This window comes from Chionomys nivalis, chromosome 13 (assembly GCF_950005125.1).
Source record: "Chionomys nivalis chromosome 13, mChiNiv1.1, whole genome shotgun sequence".
In the NCBI taxonomy this organism is placed as follows: domain Eukaryota; kingdom Metazoa; phylum Chordata; class Mammalia; order Rodentia; family Cricetidae; genus Chionomys; species Chionomys nivalis.
In genome coordinates this window covers 22,368,962-22,390,219 of record NC_080098.1, presented here as the reverse complement: position 1 = coordinate 22,390,219, position 21,258 = coordinate 22,368,962, and the positions used below count along the sequence as shown (strand labels likewise).

Sequence of the window (21,258 nt, the reverse complement as noted above, 5' to 3'; positions counted from 1 at the left end):
CAGAATCACCATGCTTTCAGAAGCCTGTACAAGATAGGTCATTTTGGGGGACGATAATTCTTACACAAACCACAGCACTGAGAAGGAAGTAAATATGTTAACAGTTGATAGTTATACTTCTCTAAAACATATATTGCTAATACGTCCCTTCCAAGAAGATTTAAATTGTGTTTAATAGGAAAATATTATATTAATAGTAATTCAGAATAGGTCCTGTTGCTATATTTCAAACAGACACACATAAACAGGTGTGAGCACAGGCACACACACACACACAAATGAGTATTGGTGCATAAGAAAAGAAATGCAGCTAATCCTTTTCACTTTCTACAATGCTTTTGAAGGTTCTTCTTTAACTCAGGTTAGTTCAGTGTTTGTTTTCCTTATGTTTGTATGTGAGAATGTTGAAAATATAACTAAAATGCTTGCATGTGTTAAGAAAAATCAATGAAAGAGCTACTTCATTCGGACACTCCTCTGCTGTGCTAGAAGCACACTTCCTCTCTCCCTTCATCAGGAGACAGAAAACAGAGCAAGGAGCCCAGTCTTATGGTTGAGATTGAGTCACAGACTTCAGTGCACAAAACAGAAAACGAAACCTTTGGGTTGCTTGTTTTTTAAAGTCTTTCATAAGATACTAAGTAAGAGATTACATTTTATAGTGAAGGACCATCTTGCCCTGTCTCTTTAGGATTCCTTAATAACTTGTTAATTTTGGTACTTAATACTAGTTAACCCAGAACTTCATAAGCAATACAAAGGTTTATATCAAGGTCATATGGAACACACATGGTTTAGACAAAAGAAGTAGGAACATTAAAATCTACTCTGAAGGATGAGCTAGATTTTAAGACTAGATCAACAATTTTTCCTGGGATTATAAGCTTTGCTCAGACATCCCACTTAATCTTTGTTTCAGGTCCTTTTTTAGAAAATAGGGCTTCTTTTCCTGCCTGTTGTTTCAAAAATATTTTCCCTGACACTGTAATAAAAGCTGATGAGAGGATTGTGGGAGGTTGCAATCTCTGTTAATCTTTGAATGAAGTTGACATGTCCTAGCAGTGGTCTTAGAAGACCACTGTGTGACTCAATAAACCACAGCCTAATTAAAACAAATAGCAAATAAGAAAAGAAAAAAAAACAGGGTTCCTGAGTAGGATAAATGAGAAGCACAAAATTTGGCTCTGAGAGCTATTGCAATATTTCTTGCCACATGCCCTCTGGCTTGCTGCCATACAACTTGGTTCTTTAGTAAGCAACCAAGTTGGGCAGAAAAAATAAGTACAGTTTCCATGCTCAGTCATCACTCCTCTGCCAAGTAGGCTGCTGAGTGTGATATTCTCTTTGTGAAGTGGACATCTGTCAAATGGGAACAGTACTGTGTGTGACCACCACTTCTTTTTACATAGAGCACCATACAGCTGGCAGATGGTGACAGGCCTTCCTTAGCTATTTTGTGAGACCAGTATGAGTTGTATTTGACTTTAGAAGTAGAAAGCATACAATCTTTCCACAAGCTCATGGCTTTCAAAGAAAATATTTCCAGAAACCAAGGCTTTACTCTAATAAGCATGAAGGAAGAAAAAGACTTAAGGAAAGGTGATGAGTAAATACACCACATTTTAAAATTGCTTCTTTTAGGCATTTATCTTTACCTAATTGTGCTCTAATAGTGTCTAGGGGCACTGCTTTTAAACCAACATGTCAGGCTTTTGTGCCACAGGTTAAGTTCCAAGGCAAATAAGTTCATGACAGTTTAAGAGGCAAAATAAGAGTACCAAATGGCAGAATTTTGTTGTTTAAGCTAGGCTAATAATTAGTTGGCTGACCTGCCACATGTCATCACCACTGGGGTGCTTAGGAGACAAGGAAGGGGCTCTGGCTCTGTGGCTTCCTTTTCCATACAACAGCTGAAGAGCTGCAGGAGAGTGAATGAAACTAGGTGTGCCCTAGCAGCACAGAGTGCTGTGTTGACAGTACTCCATCACATGTTTGCAATGAAATGCTGTATTTTTAGAGCATTTCAAAGTCAGGAAACCGTTAAACCATACTGCATCCTCCTTTGCCCTCCAGCAACTTCCCCCACCCCCCCAGGAAAATTCACCCTATTTTCTAAAAAAAGGACCTGAAACAAAGATTAAGTGGGATGTTTGAGCAAAGTTTATAATCCCACGAAAAATTGTTGATCTAGTCTTAAAATCTAGCTCATCCTTCAGAGTAGATTTTAATGTTCCTACTTCTTTTGTCTAAACCATGTGTGTTCCATATGACCTTGATCTGAACCTTTGTATTGTATATAAAGTTCAAAAGCCAGCTTAGCCTCCATTTTTTGTTCCTGGCATTTGTTCAAAAAAAATAGGCATATAATATTATAATGTTAAAAAATCAAAGCTCCATGAACACTTTGAAAATCTTTTTGCATTCTAGTACTTATTTTCACAAATATCCTTAATATATCTCCTTTATATTACTTGTTGGAAGAATGTCTTTTGTATCTCTAAACTTCCTATGCCTAGATCAGTACCTAGAGTGAAGGAGACAGTCAAACTTTGCTGAAAATAGAATGTATGAAGTAAGCTCTGTTTTTTGGTTTAGCACTAGCTTATCTATTTTTACAGTGAAGTCTCAACAAGCAGGCACATGCTTTTGTGTCTTCTGTGCAGTTACTTTGCTAACCTTATGTGATAAACATTGCGTAGTATCCTGGGAATACAAGGGCAAAAGATGTGTTCCAGATCCACAGGTCCTCAAAAGTCTTCTAGAGGGAGAAGTAGAGTGCACAGTTACATAGGTGAGTGTGTGCGTGTGTGGTGTGTACGTGTACATGTATGTGTTATAGGAAAAGGAACTGTAGCATCCCTTTTTTAAAAAAGTTCTGCGACCCAGTAAATAGTAAGAACAATAGTAATGGGGCTGGAGAGATGGCTCTGGTTAAGAGCACTGTCTGCTCTTCCAGAGGTCCTGAGTTCAATTCCCAGCAACCACATGGTGGCTCACAACCATCTGTAAAGAGATCTGGCGCCCTCCTCTGGCGTGTGGGTATAAATGGAGGCAGAAAGTTGTATACATAATAAATAAATCTTTAAAAAAAAATAATAATAATGTACAAATCAGAGGAAAGAACATTAGAGCTGTTCTACTTCCATAGCATTATTGTAAACATACTAAACATAATTTAGTATGTTCCAGAGAAGGCTGCATCTGACCCCTCACTCCTGGCTCATCTACAAAAAGAAGAAACGTTCACTGTGGGGCTGGCAAGATGTCTCAGTGGTTAATGTGTTTGCTGTATAAGCCTAGTGACCTCAGTTTGCTCTCCAAAGGCCATGTAAAGTTGGAAGGAGAGGACGGACTCCACAAAGTTGTCCTCTGACCTCATCATGCATGCTATGGTATGCATGCTATACACAATTTTTAAAATATGTTTGCTCTATTTCAGTCCTGTGGTGACATATGCCAGCACCCCAAATGTACAAAACTGAGGTATTTCTTACATGTGGTTCTGTTTACTGGCCTGTATATACCCCTCAGTCACTTGGGGTCAGAAGGAACAGACCAACTAAAATGCAAAAGCATTTTATAAACTGTTGAACATGGTACACATTTGCTATCTGAGTATATGTTCTTTACTAATTAAGTTAATCTCTGTGCCATGTTTAGTTTCTGTTACTTCTTAGCCAACCAAGTAATATACTAACTTCACATAAATGATATGAATTTGAATGATGGTATTTGTCTGAAGTAAGATACTAATTGACTTCCAATCCCTGATCAATCACCCTTCTGTGACCTAGATAAACTACTTGATTTCTCCTTGCCTTGGCTTTCTAATCTAAAAAACAAAGCCATGTGGGGTTGTTACACAGATTAAAGGAAGTACTAATTTAGAGCACTCAGTGATGTCTGGTGTACAAGAGGCTTTTAGTCAAGATGAGGAAGCTGTTATACTGGGTAAATGAGAATGGCCTTCAGTAAAAGCAGTCCTCAGTGCCATGGCAGCAATTGCATCCCAGATACTTATAGACTACCTGTGTGCCAGGTCCATACTTGAATAATGCCAGGGGACTAATTTCTATTTTCTTGTTACATAGTCTCATAGAATATGTAGGACATATTGTACCTCTCACCATGTCTAGTATTTTCTGTATTGTGCTACATTTGTGTGTGCATGTTTATTAAACTTTAAGTTTTCTACTATCAGAGGCTGTTTTATCTATTTGATATTTATATTTGTTCATTCATCCATTTTTTTCCTGAGGTAGTGTCTTGTACCCCAGACTGGCCTTGAACTCAGAATCTTTCTGCTTAGCCTCCTGAGTACAGAAATTTGCGCTACAACATCCAACTGGTGCTATTTTAGTCCATCAGTACATTTAGAACTTAATGCAGTGACTTCAAATAGTGATAAACATTTTTAGATTGAGCAAATGTAAACCATTGCAGAGAGAAAAGTATTGTATCCCCCCAGCTTATCTTCTGTCTTTCCATGTTTGAAATACAGTACCCATTGTATTCCTGTTTGAGTCAACTGGTGGGCACTCTATGGAGCATGAAATAATATTGTTTCAACTGAAACAGCAAAAGTAAGAGAATCATTTTAGGGTGTCACTGTAGTGTGAAGAGCTTTGACATTTAAAAGGAAAGGAAAGAAGGAGAAAAACAATTCACAGCGTAGTCACCTCGGCTCTGAGCCCTCTCAGCAGCGTGCTCATCTGAAACCCTGCCAGGCTTACAGATGTTTCCCTTGGCTCTCGTGTGAAGAACCACACTGAACTTCTCAGGAACAATTCTATTCTGGTAGGGACTGATGTAAAAGGGAGGCAACCACAAACAGAAAAGACCATGTAGGTTTTACCCGTTTCTGGTTTCTTAGGTCCTGTGGAGTGCATTGCCTTTCTCCTTTGGGTTTTCATACATTACTCTGCTCACTTAGTGTCAACACATGTGATCTCTGTATGAGGCTAAGTGTGTGTTTGGAACTTTAAGATGGTGATGTGTTTTGCCTGAGGGTGTGATCTTGAGTCATGTGTAGGTGAATGGACTCTTTTAGATTTCAGAATTGTTTTCTTTCTTTGTTCATTTATTTTCCTTTGAGAACTTGGATTGTGACACACAGAACCAAATTATTTTCAGGGACAAGACAGGAAAGACACACGGAATGAAAAGTTTGAAATTAAAATAATTATACAGAATCCCAATATTATCTCTAGCCTGTCAGGTCTGATCGCAAACTTTAACTGTTCCTTGGAATTTGATGTTCTGTTGGCAAATGGCTTTACGTTTATTTCCTTATGTCATCCTTGTTTATATTAATAGCCATTTTGCTTCATGTCAGCTCCTCTCACAGTCGTGGAATTATCGTTCACTCCTGCTTCCTTGTCTTCAGTCTTGAACTCTGCCTATTCTAGTCACTACCGCTGCTCATCCTGGTTCCCTATAGCACTTCAGTGGTCTTTACAATGGCCTTTTATAAACAATTAGTTTTGCCATATAATTCTCATACTTAATTCTAAAATGTGGTAAGTTGTAACATATGTATATACCTGTGAAACCATCACTACCATCTCAATGATACACATATTTCTCATAATCTAACCGTCTCCTTGGGCTATTTGGAATTACTGCCGCACATACGTACACACACAGCACATTAATTTGTTTCTGTTCCTATAAACTGATTTTTATTTCCTCAAATTTATAATAATATATTATGTACTTATTTTTTCTGGACCTTTTATTTAATACTATTATTTAAGTTCATATTAGTAGTCAGTAGTTCTTTTGAATCAATACTTTCCTTATCCTTGCTGAGTACTATTCCATTGATTGGCTATGTTAAACTTGTATTCCTTCATCTTGTTGTTGTCACATGTATTCATTTTTGTTATTATTGCTGTTGGTCTCTTTTTACTTTCCTGTATTCTGCAGCTACTCCGGTTATATACTTATATCTGAAGATTTGGATCTGGGAGCCTCCAGTGAGAGAAAGCATACAATATTGTCTTTCTGGGTCTTTGTTACCTCACAAAATATCATCTTTTCTAGTTCTACCCAATTTCCTGAAATTTTTGTGATTGCATTTTTTTACAGCTGAAGAATTTTCCATAGTGTTTATTTACAACATTTTTATTATCCACCCATTGGATCAGTTGAAGGACATTAAAGTTGCTTTCATTTCCTAGCTGTTGGAGTTGAAGGAGCAGTGAGCATGACTAAGCAAGTCTTTGTGCAGTAGGATGTTGAGTTCTCTGGACATATGACAAGGAGTGGGTCATATGGTAAATTTGCTTTTACGTTGAGAATTCTCCACACTAATTTCCATAGTAGTTAAGCCAGTTTGCAATCCCACCATATTGACTAAGTTTGAGTTATACTGTGTCTTGGTTTGCATCTCTTCATTTCTTATATTTGGAAATTCATTGACCTTTTTAGATCTTTGAGTTTATAGTATCCATCAAGTTTGGCAAGACTTCAGCACTCGTTAGTACTTTGAACTGCCTCTTTCTTTCCTTGGAAATTCCTCTCTTATATACCCTGTGACTCATTAATTTGCTTTTCTTTTGATGTTTGTTTTTTAGGATCTTTTTGTCTCTGTTTGATTTTCACATGCAGATAATTAATCTTTTTCTGGGCAATACTTAATCTGTCTTTAATCCCATCACTGTCCTTTTCATGTCAACAGAGTTTTTAATCTTTAAAAAATCCATTTTGAATTCTTTCTTAAATTCTGTTGTCTTATTTTTGAAACATCCTGAATATATGGGTAGTAGCTACTTCTTAAAATCTTTGCTATTTCTAACATCTTTATTACTTTTTTCCATTCTAAAGATAATTCTTCCTGAGTTCTCAATGTGCTGTGGATTATAAGTTTGTCTAAACTGATAGGAAGGCACTATTTTGAGCTTTTAAACCTTTTCATTTTTTTTTTCAAATGCTTATTTCTTGAGAAAAGGTCTCAAACTCATCCTCCTACCTTTGCCTCCTCCATTCCACATTATAGACATAGACCACCATGCCCAGGGAACCTTTGATCAGCTTGAGTGATTCTTTTTATTGTGGTACCTTTTTTGTGCAGTGCATTGTGCATTGATCAGAACTTCTAAATACTGGATGGGGCCTTCTAAGGACCTCTGGCATTCCTTTTATGCAGCTTGATCCTTGAATTCTAATTCTCACTACAATACTAGATTCTCAAGTCTAGGAATTTCAGAGAGTTCCACTCAGCTTCCAACTTGCTGTGTTGTGACCTAGTTACTTCAGAGCAGTAAGTATCTATCCACATATGCCAGAATCAGAGTCTGTCCATATTATGTTTCTTATCCCTGGTTCTTTTCTTACAAGTTCTGCCAGTTTATCCAGGGGATAAATTCATTATCCAAGAGCCAGTTTCGGTGCATGAATCTTTGGTGGCTCCCCTTGCCTAGTAAACACAACCCAGTTTTCTTAGTGGTGTTTTTCCAGGCTATTCATAAGCCAGTTCGTTTTCTTTCATTCTCCTGGTCATGTTAATTTCCCTTTGTACAGATCTGATAGCCTGAATTCCTGCACTTTGGGCCTGTTGGCCTCTCACCTTCCTTCAGGATTTAACTATTTCCTACTAAATGTTAGCACATCTCCAACTTGAAAATTATTCCTTCTTTTCCGCTATTGGCAAGTTTTATATATAGCTAATTTTATTTAGCCTGTCTTAACTTGTTTATGCATGTCTCATTTCCTCTCTCTGTAAATCTCACATGGATGTGATTTACATCTCATTTACATGTGGTTAAAAATAAACAATGTATATATAATAGTGAATACATAAAGGTCCACTTAGTGTACTTGCTTCAAATTGAAATTGGACAGTTGAGTAGATATTGATTAAATCTTAGCCTAATGATAATGAATGGCTTAGACTAAAAGTTGGTAGGAAGATAGAACTGATTCTGTAGGATATTTGGATCCCACTCCTATCTTCTTCTATGCCTCAGTTTTCATATAGAATTGTTCCTTTCCCTTTGAATGAATGAACCTTGAAGGCAGAAATTTCTGTTTGCTCTCTTTGTATATCTTCAACCCAGAACTGTACCATTCAATAAATGACTGTTTAATCACAGCAGTAACTCTCAGTGGGAGGTATTAGCAAAAGAACAATGCTTGTTTGTTTGCCTGTTTGCTTTTTTTCTTCCTTCCTTCCTTTCTTGCTTTCTGGTTTGTTTTTTTTTTCCACAAAGTAAGCAACACCATGGAAGTAGTTAGGATCATTTTTTTTTCCTTCTAAAGTTCTTTTGAAATACTGAAAATATCTAGAGAAGGAGAAAGCATGAGACTAAATTTTGACTTCCTTTCAACATTGAGTGTGTGATCTCATTTTGAAAAAGTCATTTGGACATGCCTAGATGAATTAGTCAGCTTTTCGTTACTGCAACATACACCTAAGATAGTCATCTTATTAGCAGAAAAGGTTTATTTCAGCTCACAGTTTGGCAATTTCAGTCCATGATTGGTTGACACCATTGTTGTTGGACCTGTGGAAGATGTGTTATATGTGTATTGGCAACAAATGATGGAAAAAGCTCAGGCACTTCATGGCAGATGTGAAGAAGAGGGGAAAACAACCCATCAAGAATATGCACAAATGGTGTAACTTTCTCTCTCATTGAGCCCCGCCTTTAAAGTTTCCACTAGGACCTAAAGTGCCATGGGCTGTATAGCTTTGCAGTAAAATCCAGAGACAGAAAGTAAATTGGGAGTTGCCAGAGAGAAGAAAGATGATGGAGTTTTAGTATGAATGTGAAGGTTTGGTGAGGGAAAATGTAGAAGGGCTAAAAATAGGTGGTGACTATGGCTGAACAACAGTGCCACCATCAGTAGCAGCGCTAAACTGTGCCCTTAAAATGGCCTTACCAAGCCGGGAGGTGGTGGCGCACGCCTTTAATCCCAGCACTTGGGAGGCAGAGGCAGGCGGATCTCTGTGAGTTCGAGACCAGCCTGGTCTGCAAGAGCTAGTTCCAAGACAGGCTCCAAAACCACAGAGAAATCCTGTCTCGAAAAAAACAACAACAACAACAACAACAAAAAAAAAAAAAGGCCTTACCATACTTATTTCAATAGAAGAAAGTCAATACATTAAGGTCCTAGCGATGTTTTTGGAAGGATTACAAGAAAATCTGAGTTTAAATTCCAGTCACTCAAGGTTAGACAATCTGTTTACCCTCTCTGACTCAGTTTCTTTATCAACAAATGCAGCCTAATGTATTGAAAACGACATTGTAACACCATGTATATTTGTAAGGACTCAATGAGCTCTTTCTGAGCTTTGTAGACAAAGTTCTTTTATAGACAGTTCCATCCAGCTGTGGCCTTAAAGAGTAAAAGAACAAGGGTGGTGAACTCTAAATGAGTAGTGATTAGTTCATCTGAATCAATAGATGTAAATGCCTCTATCCGAAATGTATAAGGGATATATCATCCCACCACAGAGCCCTACATCTAGTTTTGGGAGATACTCTGGCCTGGAGAATTCTCTTGAGTTGTGTCTCCTGTTGTGGTGGGAGAGACCAGTTTGTATAACCATCAGTACGGTGATCTGCAGGGTACAAATCAGGATACTGTCTTGAAATCTGAAGTCACTGGACCCCTGAGAACCTGTGTTACTCTTCTACCTGGCATTATTTAAGTGTGGCCTCCCCCGGTATATACTCTGTAGCTTCTTTTTTGGCAAAGGTTAGACTCTCCATATCATTAGATGTAAGTTTTTTCTAAGTGAAACTGTCTATTTAGTTGTTGTTCCATTGGTGTTTATATTTCTGAACCCAGTGGTTATCTGAGGTCTGATGGCAGATGAGGGAGAAAATGTGTGGTAATGTCTGTGTACAAATACAATTTGTTTGGTTTATATTCTGTCTCTGCATCCCTGTTTCCCTTCTTAGTAACCTGACAATACAGAGAATTTTCCTAGGTTGTTGCAGTTTGCCCAAAAGAGCCAATTAACAGTGAGGGATTGTCACCTGCTCATCTCTAGCTTTTCATCAGTTTTAAGGAGCCAGATGTCCCACCTGTGCAGCTGTGCAGCCCCTCAGGCTGGAATCTTGTCAAACTCCTAAACCACTAAGTAGTGTTTAGTCATGGTTGAGATGCTGCTCTTCCAGTATAATCTGACAGTACTCCAGCAAGTGGTGCTGAGGAAGCCCTGCCTCCAGAATTCCTGTCTGATTTGCCCCAGTGCAGTTGGGAGTCAGAGAAAGTGATGCATTCACTTGAAAGCAGCAGACACTGCTTGCTTTGCTTAGTAGCATTAAAGCACAGATGTTTTTTATTCCCAAGAAGCCATTTCTCATATCTACATAGCCTGGCAAAAATGTGCCACCATGCAACTGACCATTTGAGGGTGAGTGGGGTATTGGGTGCTAACACTACCATGTACTAGATTGTGTAACAGTTGGTTTCCATGGAAGTCAGTTACTTACCTCTCTCACCTCCTTTATAACTACTGTCCTGTAACCAGCTGTCATAACAATAACAATTGAGCCTGTTGTTTTGGAAAGGAGTCAGGGACTTTGAGATGGGATCCAGAGAGTATCAGCCCACTGTGTGGTCTGCAATATGTGGTCCACCCTCTCAGAGATCTCTTATCATGCGTTTGTTATGAAATTCAAATTAGATGCTTGAGGCAGGGTTTTCAATCCTCTTTTTTTTATTTTTATTTATTTAAGTCCTTTATTCTACAAGACTGGGCTATCCAAATTATCAGAGTTAAACTCTCTTTTTTTTCTTTTTTTTTTTTTTATTGAAAAGAAAAACAAATTTCCGCCGCCTCCCAGCCTCCCATTTCCCTCCCCCTCCTCTCTTCCTCCCCCCAGTCCTCTTCCCCCTTCCTCTCCAGTCCCAAGAGCAGTCAGGGTTTCCTGCCCTGTGGAAAGTCCAAGGTCCTCCCCCTTCCATCCAGGTCTAGGAAGGTGAGCATCCAAACTGGCTAGGCTCCCACAAAGCCAGACCATGAAGTAGGATCAAAACCCAGTGCCATTGTCGTTGGCTTCTCATCAGCCCTCATTGTCCGCCATGTTCAAAGAGTCCGGTTTTATCTCATTCTTTTTCAGTCACAATCCAACTGGTCTTGGTGAGCTCCCAATAGATCAGCTCCACTGTCTCAGTGGGTGGGTGCGCCCCTCACGGTCCTGACTTCCTTGCTCATGTTCTCCTTCCTTCTGCTCCTCATTGGGACCCTGGGAGCTCGTTCGGGTGCTCCAATGTGGGACACTGTCTCTATCTCCATCCATCGTCAGATGAACATTCTATGGTGATATGCAAGATATTCATCAGTATGGCTATAAGATAGGGCCATTTCAGGTCCCCTATCCTCAGCTGCCCAAGGAACTAACTGGGGACCTCCCCCTGGGCACCTGGAAGCCCCTCTAGGTTCCAGTCTCTTGCCAACCCTAAGATGGCTCCCTTGATTAAGATATATGCTTCCCTGCTCCCGTATCCACCCTTCCTTTATCCCAACCATCCCAATTCCCCAAGTTCCCCCCATCCTCCCCTTCTCACTTTTCTCTCCCCATCTCCCCTTACCCCATCCCACCCCACCCCCAAGATCCCAATTTTTTGCCCAGCAATCTTGTCTACTTCCCATATCCAGGAGGATAACTATATGTTTTTCTTTGGGTTCACCTTTTCATTTAGCTTCTTTAGGATCACAAATTATAGACTCCTCTTTTTGAATCACTTAGAGAAGTTTAAAAACAAAAACACTGGCATTAACCTTCATGAATTCTGATTTAATTCCTCCAAATAAGGACCCAGGCACATCTGAAGGTCTTGAGGTGATTCTAATGTACAGTTAGAGTTCAGCGGGACAAAAGTAGAAATAAGAACGCTTGACTACAAAGAAACACTGTTTCCTAGATACAGTAGGGCAGCTGTATATGTGAATTCATAGCAGTTGAGACCGCTTACACAGGACCACAAGACCTATGCAAGCTCAGGCCAGACAACAGTCCAGTGTAGAAAAGGAAGGTGCTCATGACATTGCACCCCAGCTCAGGACTTATTGCCAGATGATGGTTGCTGGAAGAAGAGTCAGCTTTCTGTAAGGGTGAGGCCCTTGTTGGGTTGACCACCCTCAAGTGAAAGCTGTATGTCTGAGAAGATACAGACTATAGACAGCATTGTGCTTAATGATGGAGGGGAGAACACAAAGTTGGGTGGGTAAGGAACATGGAATGGATCTGGGAGGAATCAGGATGGAGTAAATGTGATCAAAATACACTGAACAAAATTCTCAAGGAACCGAAAACAAGAGGAAAGTTTGCTTGGCTACATTTAATTTGATGTGACTGTCATTACATTTTCCATTTCTTTTCACATAAAGATGTTACAATCATTGATGACGATTTTCCATACCTTTGTTACATCAGGTTGTTATTAATGAGAATTCATCAGCTCAGTTTCACAGGCTCGAAAACATACCCACAAATCCTCAGCCTTTTCTTGAGCTTCAAAGCATCTCTGTAGAATATACTCTTTTCCCTGGGAGAAAGAAGGAGGATTTTGTGAACTGCTGTCCCCCACCCCCATAGTACTTACAGATTGTAATTTCTTCCTGATGAAAAACCTTTAAGAGCTTCTTTAGGGAGGCTGCCGGGGGGAGGGGGGGTGAGGGAAGAATGGCTTTGATGGGTGAGATAGTTTCAGTCTCACGGCACAGTGTGTGGGAATCACAAACTCATGGGAAGAGAACAACTCAAAAGCCTCATAGTGACAAGGTGAGTGCACTGGTTATATTTAAATGAGCACAGAGGAAAATTTTACCCCAAACTGCTTTACCTAAAAAGGATCTCTCCCCCGGGAGGTGAATGCATCAATGATAAGTTCTGTATGCTACTGCCCTGCCATTCTGCCTGGGCTATTGCGGTGTTCAGCCAAGGATTCCTAGTTGTTGCATGTGGAAGAGGGAGGAAAAGAGTGAAGTCAAACCTGTCTCCTGGTACATTTAAAAAAAAAATAGTTTATACCGTTTAGGAGTCCACAGTAATTTTCACTTCAGGAAAGTGTAGTGTAGTTAACTAGAAGAATATAAACTTTTCAGACATTCATTTTCTGAAATGTTTTGCTCTTATGGTTTATTCCCAACAAATTCTAAAATGTGCTTTATGTGTTCTTCATTTATACAAAGAAGGAATTTTCAGAATTAGAGAAATGCTAACGATTTCATAAATGAGTTTGTAAGTCAGAACTAAGATTCTCACAGGTTAAATAGTGGTCATAGCTAAGAATTTCATGGATCAGGACTTAAGTTTAGTCCTGATCTTAAAAATACTCACTTTGGTGCTTTTTCTGTTTCACAATTTTCATAAAATGGGGGTTTGAGTTTTGTTCTTTGGTTTGGTTATGAGTTTTTTTTATTTGCTTACTTGCTTACTTTTTGTTTTAAGTGGTTAGAAATAAAAATTTTTATTTGGGTTTCATTTTCAAGTGAAAACTAGGAAATTTGAAATGAAAATTTTAGCTTTTTCTCAATAACTGAAAAAAAAATTATTTATGCCTGTAGCCCTATAAAAGAAATCAGTCCATTTTCTGCAAAAAGGTGTCTTAAAACATGTAAGACCCAAATATTAACAGTGAAAGGGAAGAAGAGTATAGTAGAGTGCCTACAAAGAAGATTCCCTGCCCTTTAAATAAACCCTTACTATTACCATTGCTATTATTAGTAAAGATCATCGCATGTTAATATATTTGGTATTTTATTGTAATTGTGGGTAGTAAATTGTAACAGGAACTCATTAGGAGTTTCTGAATATGAGGAAAGTGATGGTGGTCGCAGACATCATGGAGAAGCTCTACTCTATTTTTAAGTGCTCTGTGTCACATGAAGCAGTTAACCTCTCTGCTTCCTATGGCCATCCGGGTTATCAATATACTGATAGCTCTTTGTTTGATAAGGTATAGTCAGGAACGGATGGACGTGATCTTGTACTTGGTTGGACCCTGTTCACAATCAAAAATTTAGTGAGCCACTTGTATGCATCCTATGATATTAATGTCATTTCACTATAATGGGGATAATAAGGCTATTCCATGTAGAGTTAAGCTTTTGAAGTGGAAACTAGAGGTCTATGATACTTGTCAGTGTTCAGTTCTGAACTTATACTCATCTCTTATCTTGCTTCTAGGTGTGACAATATTTTCTTCTGTTAAAACAGACTAGTACCACAGTTGGCACTTTTACTGTCCTTTTCTTAGAGTATCGTAAAGTGATTTCTAAGTGTGTTAATTGATTTTGGGCTCATTTTCTCTGCAGTAGATAACAAAAACACAAGAGACATCAGGGAGGGGATTTTGTATACAGTGGGTCATTCCAGAAAGCAATGAGTACAATTTGTTATCTATTGACACCTACTTTAGTGATTTGCTGGAGGAGGTCATGGTCTCCTTAAACCATCCTTATGTTCCATGTTTTATCATTCAGTATTCTCTAATCATCAGGCTTAAACTGCATATTTACCCATACCAAAATCAGTGCTTAGAGAAAGAAAGGAGTGCCGTTCACAAAAACACAGACAACAGATAAGTTATGTTTAAAGTATAGAGTAGTATCTGATTGAAATAACAAATTAATTCATCATTTTGATGCCATAAGCCAAGTTCTGTTGGCTGGATTGAATATCCAAGTTGCCGGCTACTGGAGAAAGAGGGAAGGGATGGCAGTTAAGCAGCAATCACCAGCCTAGTAATATTTTATGTGAACGGGCATTGGTATACTATTAGTTGTTTATCTTCTGGTACCTTGATCCACATTGCTTTACATTATAACTGTGCCAGAAGATGGGTGAGAAAATAGCCCTATTATTAATCTAAATTGAAAACATAATGGCTTTTTTAATGTCTTCATTCATAGATGATATCACACAAGTAACTTTGTTCATGTCCCTGATAAATACCTAAGAAGAAAAACCTTATTCCACTGAGGATTATTTTATCATTTATGTTTGTATATAGTTTGCATTAGTAATTGGGCTACATTCATTTATTGTCAACTATATATTATCATCTATCTGTGACTATGTAATTTAGAGCATTTAGACCAGTCATCATCACACAGTAGCCCTGAGAAGCACATGAGAGTTGTCAGCCCCCTTTCAGGAGGACAGAAATGAAGCATGGTGAGAAACCTGCTGAAAGCTGCTTAGCTTTTGCTGTCACCATGGGTTTTCTGCCTCCAAAGCTTGGATGCCCATTTGATAAGACCTAACATCTGAAAGGAATCCATCTGTGAATAGTGCATTTTCACATCATTCTGGCCCAGTGAGAAGGCAGAATAGGATTTAGTATCTTCACTTCTCACAGCAAAGGAATCTGTAGTCCAAATGCTTTGGTGATTTGACTCATTTGTGAGAAGTGGGGCTAAGGCCTCAATAGCTCTGGGGGCTCACTCTTTCTGCTACACCTGGGAGACTGGAATCCAAGATCCTTCTGTTCTAATACACAATACCGCCTGAATAAAAAAGACTACTTAAGTAACTTTCATTTTATCTCAAGTTTCAGTTCCCATAGAATAAACAGGTAGCAAAGGTCCCTTATCAAATGTCACAGAGGAAAGAAAACAGTCACCAGGTTTTCTAATACCTCCAAATCCCTCCAGTGAAAGCAGCAGCCACCATTCACTGGCCAGCTCTCAATGAACTACTTTTAAACAATACAGAGTGTGGAAGTAACGCAGACAGTCCTTTGGGATTCCTTGATTGATCAATGTGGTAGAATCTTACTTTTGTTTAATTTGCACAGTCAGTGGCAGGAGAAAGGGAAAGCACACTTTATTCCCAAAGGGGTGTCTGGTATTTAAGTGTATATAGATAAAATCTGGTCCATTTCCTTCATGCTTAGCTTACTGTTACAATTTATTAGGTAGTTTTTAATTTGTTTCCTAGTTTCTTCTTTGGTGTCTTTTTGATGACAATTTTATTAAGATTATTTCTTTGATTTTTTTTATTTTTTTTTAAATACATTCTATGATAGCTTAAGGTGGTTGCAAAATACTGTCTTTTTCAATGCAGAATTTGGATTAAAATTTACAGTAACCATCATCTGGTAGCCAGACCGCATATAACTGTTTGCATTTACCACTGATTTATTACTTTAAGTTGCGATCAGCTCTGTGTTTTTTAACACTGCAGGGTTAATCTGGTACCTACTGGTGCACATGAAATAGTTTTATCTGCTATTCTAAGACTGATGAAATGTTTAAAAGATGGCTGTGTATCAGTTCATTATCTTCTGGTGTTTCTGCTTACTCTGTTCTATGTACAATCTCAAAACTAAATATTCTGCTAATATGAGAGCCAAAGGTAGCAATTTATAAAGTACATCTAGCAATCCCTTTTCCCAAGCTGGTAGTTCTATTTTACTATCTTCTTCCAGTAAAACACAGGGTTATGATCATCAGACTTCCTGGAAGCCCATGAACTTAGGACAAGCCCTAGGAGACAGAATATTTAAATCTATCACCAGTGTCTTTTTGTGGCTTTGCTCTTTTGTTTTTAGATAAGTTTGATTCAGTTAGACTATTATTCATTCATTTAGATATAAGTAGGCCCTCTGGAATTAAGAGTGTTGATGCTTACAGTTTCTTTTGTTGTAAAAACAATCAGATAGTACTAGATACAGGATGCAGACTTCTAACTAAAATGTAAGCCAGTGTTCATGTTTAAATATTCTACCTCCATAGACAGTTATGACTATAAAGTAGACTTGTAAGGGAGAATTTAAATGGTTTGCTTAAGATCTACCATTTTCTACCAAGCTTATCTTTAAAACATCAGATTTTTCATAAACTGGAGTCTCTAGAGATTGTTATTCCTGTTTGCAGAAATGTTAGCAGTAATTTGTATACTATTTTAAAATACTTTTGCTAATCTTTGAGAATTTTGTACAAGGTGTTTGATCATCTTCATTCCCACTCATTCTCTAACCATCACAGGTAATCTGTAGACTACTACTGATGTTTCAAGGAAGATCTGAGACTTAAACATCTTTTATACAAAGATTAACCACTTAGAGTACATGGACTGCTTTTGAACCGTCAGTGCCACATGTGTTTTTAAAATTGTACTGTGGGATAGTTCTGTTCTTGTAGACACAGTGAGTTTGCTTGTAAAGTAACCAGGAATTTCTCATGGAACAGAGGTTTGTGGAAGCTAAGAGTAGGGTGATACAGAGATGTGTGGCTGGTTTTGTATGTGAACAATTATCAAGGAAGAAAATGTTTTATTAAAATTAAAAATATGACTTCCAGCACCAAACCGTTTCACTGGAAGCTAGATGGACATTATTGCTTAAGAGGATAGAAGATGTTCCTGATTGTTTCCAGGACTCAGTTGCCAATCAGCTCTTGGCTCCTTCTGTTTGCTACTTGAGTATGTAGCGAATCACTTTCAAACAGACTTAGCCCTGCAGCCAGACACTTCTCGTGTCACCCTGTGAGTGTGAGCTGTACTTGCTATTGCAGCCTGACCGAAAGTCTGAAAGAAGATAGTGAGCTAAGGCATGTATAGCATACACTGTCTGGATTTTCAGTTCTGTATAGCTAACCTAGAAAGAAATTTAGATATTACCCCACATTCCCTGCCTTCCCAAGTATATCTTCTGGAAAAGATGTCTTATTACAAAAATTTTACTTCTAGTAAGTTACAAGCAGACCCTCCAGACTTCATTTGAAGGAGAAAGCATTGAAAAATTTAAAACTATTAACACACAAAGTTAGACTCAATGTGTGGAGGGTAGATGTTTTTAATATTTTTTTTAGTTTTTTTTTTATTAATTAATTTATTTAATTATTAAAGATTTCTGCCTCTTCCCCGCCACCACCTCCCATTCCCTCCCCCTCCCCCAATCAAGTCTTCCTTCCTCCTCAGCCCAAAGAGCAAGCAGGTTTCTCTGCCCTGTGGGAGGTCCAAGGACCCCCCACCTCCATCCAGGTCTATTAAGGTGAGCATCCAAACTACCTGGGCTCCCACAAAGCCATTACGTGCAATAGGATCAAGAACCCATTGCCATTGTTCTTCAGTTCTCAGTAGTCCTCATTGTCCATTATGTTCAGCGAGACCGGTTTTGTCCCATGCTTTTTCAGTCCCCGGCCAGCTGGCCTTGGTGAGTTCCCGATAGAACATCCCCATTGCCTCAGTGTGTGGGTGCACCCCTCGCAGTCCTGAGTTCCTTGCTCGTGCTCACTCTCCTTCTGTTCCTCCTTTGGATCGTGAGACTTCAGTCCAGTGCTCCAATGTTGGTCTCTGTCTCTGTCTTCTTTCATCGCCTGATGAAGGTTAATATTCAGGAGGATGCTTATATGTTTTTCTTTGGGTTCACCTTATTTAGCTTCTCTAGAATCACGAATTATAATCTCAAAGTCCTTTATTTATGGCTAGAAACCAAATATGAGTGAGTACATCCCATGTTCCTCTTTTTGGGTCTGGCTTACCTCACTCAGGATAGTGTTTTCAATTTCCGTCCATTTGTATGCAAAATTCAAGAAGTCATTGTTTTTTACTGCTGAGTAGTACTCTAATATGTATATATTCCATACTTTCTTCATCCATTCTTCCATTGAAGGACATCTAGGTTGTTTCCAGGTTCTGGCTATTACAAACAATGCTGCTATGAACATAGTTGAGCATATACTTTTGTTGTATGTTTGGGCATCTCTTGGGTATATTCCCAATAGTGGTATTGCTGGGTCGAGAGGTAGGTTGAACCCGACTTTCCTGAGAAACCGCCACACTGCTTTCCAAAGTGGTTGCACAAGTTTGCATTCCCACCAGCAATGGATGAGAGTGCCCCTTTCTCCACAACCTCTCCAGCAGAGGCTATCATTGGTGTTTTTGATTTTAGCCATTCTGACAGGTGTAAGATGGTATCTTAATGTTGTCTTGATTTGCATTTCCCTGATTGCTAAGGAAGTTGAGCACGATCTTAAGTGTCTTTTGGCCATTTGAACTTCTTCTGTTGAAAAGTCTCTGTTCAGCTCAGTGCCCCATTTTATAATTGGATTGATTAGCCTTTTACGGTCTAATTTCTTGAGTTCTTTGTATATTTTGGATATCAGACCTTTGTCAGTTGCGGGGTTGGTGAAGATCTTCTCCCAGTCAGTGGGTTGCCTTTCTGTCTTAGTGACAGTGTCCTTTGCTTTACAGAAGCTTCTCAGTCTCAGGAGGTCCCATTTATTCAATGATGTCCTTAGTGTTTGTGCTGCTGGGGTTATACGTAGGAAGTGTTCTCCTGTGCCCATGTGTTGTAGAGTACTTCCCACTTTCTCTTCTATCAGGTGTTTGGACTGATATTGAGGTCTTTAATCCATTTGGACTTGAGTTTTGTGCATGGTGATAGATATGGATCTATTTTCATTCTTCTACAGATTGACTTCCAGTTCTGCCAGCACAATTTGTTGAAGATGCTCTCTTTTTTCCATTGTATACTTTTAGCTCCTTTATCGAAAATCAGGTGTTCATAGGTTTGTGGGCTAAAGTCAGGGGTTTTTAATATTTTTTAATGCCAACAAAATCTTTCATTGTTTCTCCAAAGCAGAATAACTGAAAGAAGTCTTGGCAGCATCGAATAAGGAGTATGAAGAAGACTAATGAGATGAAAATCAATCTGTTTAGGCTCTAGAACTTAGAAGTGCCCTAATTGGATGGCCTGAATCTCCTATCTGGGGACTTTCCAGAGCAGCCAAAACCCAGATACGCCCTGGCATTGGTGTCACAAAACTGGGTCATGAGAGTATGTTCCGTTTAATGCCTTCTAAAGGAAATCTTCTGGGTACAGTTTTTAAGAGTCTGGATTTGCAGTTGTAGTTAAGAATACATGATGTTAAAACTCACCCAGACTTTCTAAATACCACCTCACTGGTAAGAAAACAGGGTTGTGTGAGTGGACTCCTTGAGGTCACTGGAGGAGTTAGTTATACAAATAGTTTTTGAGAAGCAAGTTGTCCCAGTGATTTATATTTTTTTATTTTAAGGATCATGTTTATATGTGGATATCTTTCTTATATTGTACTTAATTTTCATTGCAAATATTTTTCTTTGTTATGGAATATAAGATTGGTAAAAGGCTAAGAATATCTTCTCATAACAATGTTATTTAGTACATTAAATCCTAGCCAATGAGGATAAAGAAAAATGATGATTTTTTTATGTTCATTTGGTACCACTTCTCTCGATCTTGATAGCATACCTACCCTTTGATAGTTCTATTACTCTGTCATATGTGGTATGTACGTACATTTATGAATACTTTACATGAACACCATCTGCTAGCTCATAATTTACCAAAAAAAAAAAAAAATCACATGGGATTCTGCTTCTTTCCTTTACCAAATCATTCCAGGCTACCTGAGATATTTCTAGATCAGACTTCTTTACCTCACTTCATACATTTGCTGTACACCTGCCTCTCAGGTCCCCAGGATCACTTGAGACCACTAGTACTGTAGGAAGCGGGAAAGGAAGGGAGCGGAGTTTAACGTGACCACTGGATCAGCCTTTTTGAAAGTGCTTCAAGGAGCTGGAGAGACAGCATAGTAGCTAAGAATACTTGATGCTCTTCCAGAGGACTTGGGTTCTATTTCCAGCATTCACACGGCACTTGTAACAATCTATAACTCTAGTTCTAGGGGACCCAGCACCCTCTTCTGGCCTCCAGGGCCACCAGGCATGCACATGGTACATAGATAAACACCCAGGCAAAGCACCCTTACACATAAAATAAAACGTAATGATAAAAAATATTTTAACTTAAAAATAGAAGTGCTAACTGAAGAAGGAATACATTGGGAAGAAAGGATAGAATTAACTTTCATAAGTTTTTTTAGCTAAATCTTGACATGTACCAATTTTTCTCCTGTGAACAAATGAAATTTAAGAATTACTAACAATGATAAAATGTTAGACATAATTAGCAGAAAGTATATTCTCCTCTCAGTCTTGTGAATTTTACCAAGTGACTTATTTTATTTAAAAAGAACACCAAGATGGTACAAATACAGGTTAAACACATCAATTTCTTTGTTCACACAACTTCTACGCATTTGCTAAATTTCTAAAACCAAAATTTATTCTTAGCATATATTTGAAATAATAGTCATTTGCAATAGTCCCTAGGAAATATGCAAAGGTGTGAGTGTAGACACAGTATGTGATGGCATATTCTGAGTTATCATTATTTTACCATATAGTTTTTTTCACCCATCAGGTATTATATTAATGAGGATAAACTAAACTATAACAA

General features: G+C 38.4%; 1 protein-coding gene across 21 annotated transcripts in view; it reads left to right on the top strand.

Moving 5' to 3' along the window:
• Celf2 (CUGBP Elav-like family member 2) overlaps nucleotides 1–21,258 on the top strand; it is an 826,738-nt gene that overhangs the window by 673,987 nt on the left and 131,493 nt on the right. The window lies entirely within an intron of this gene.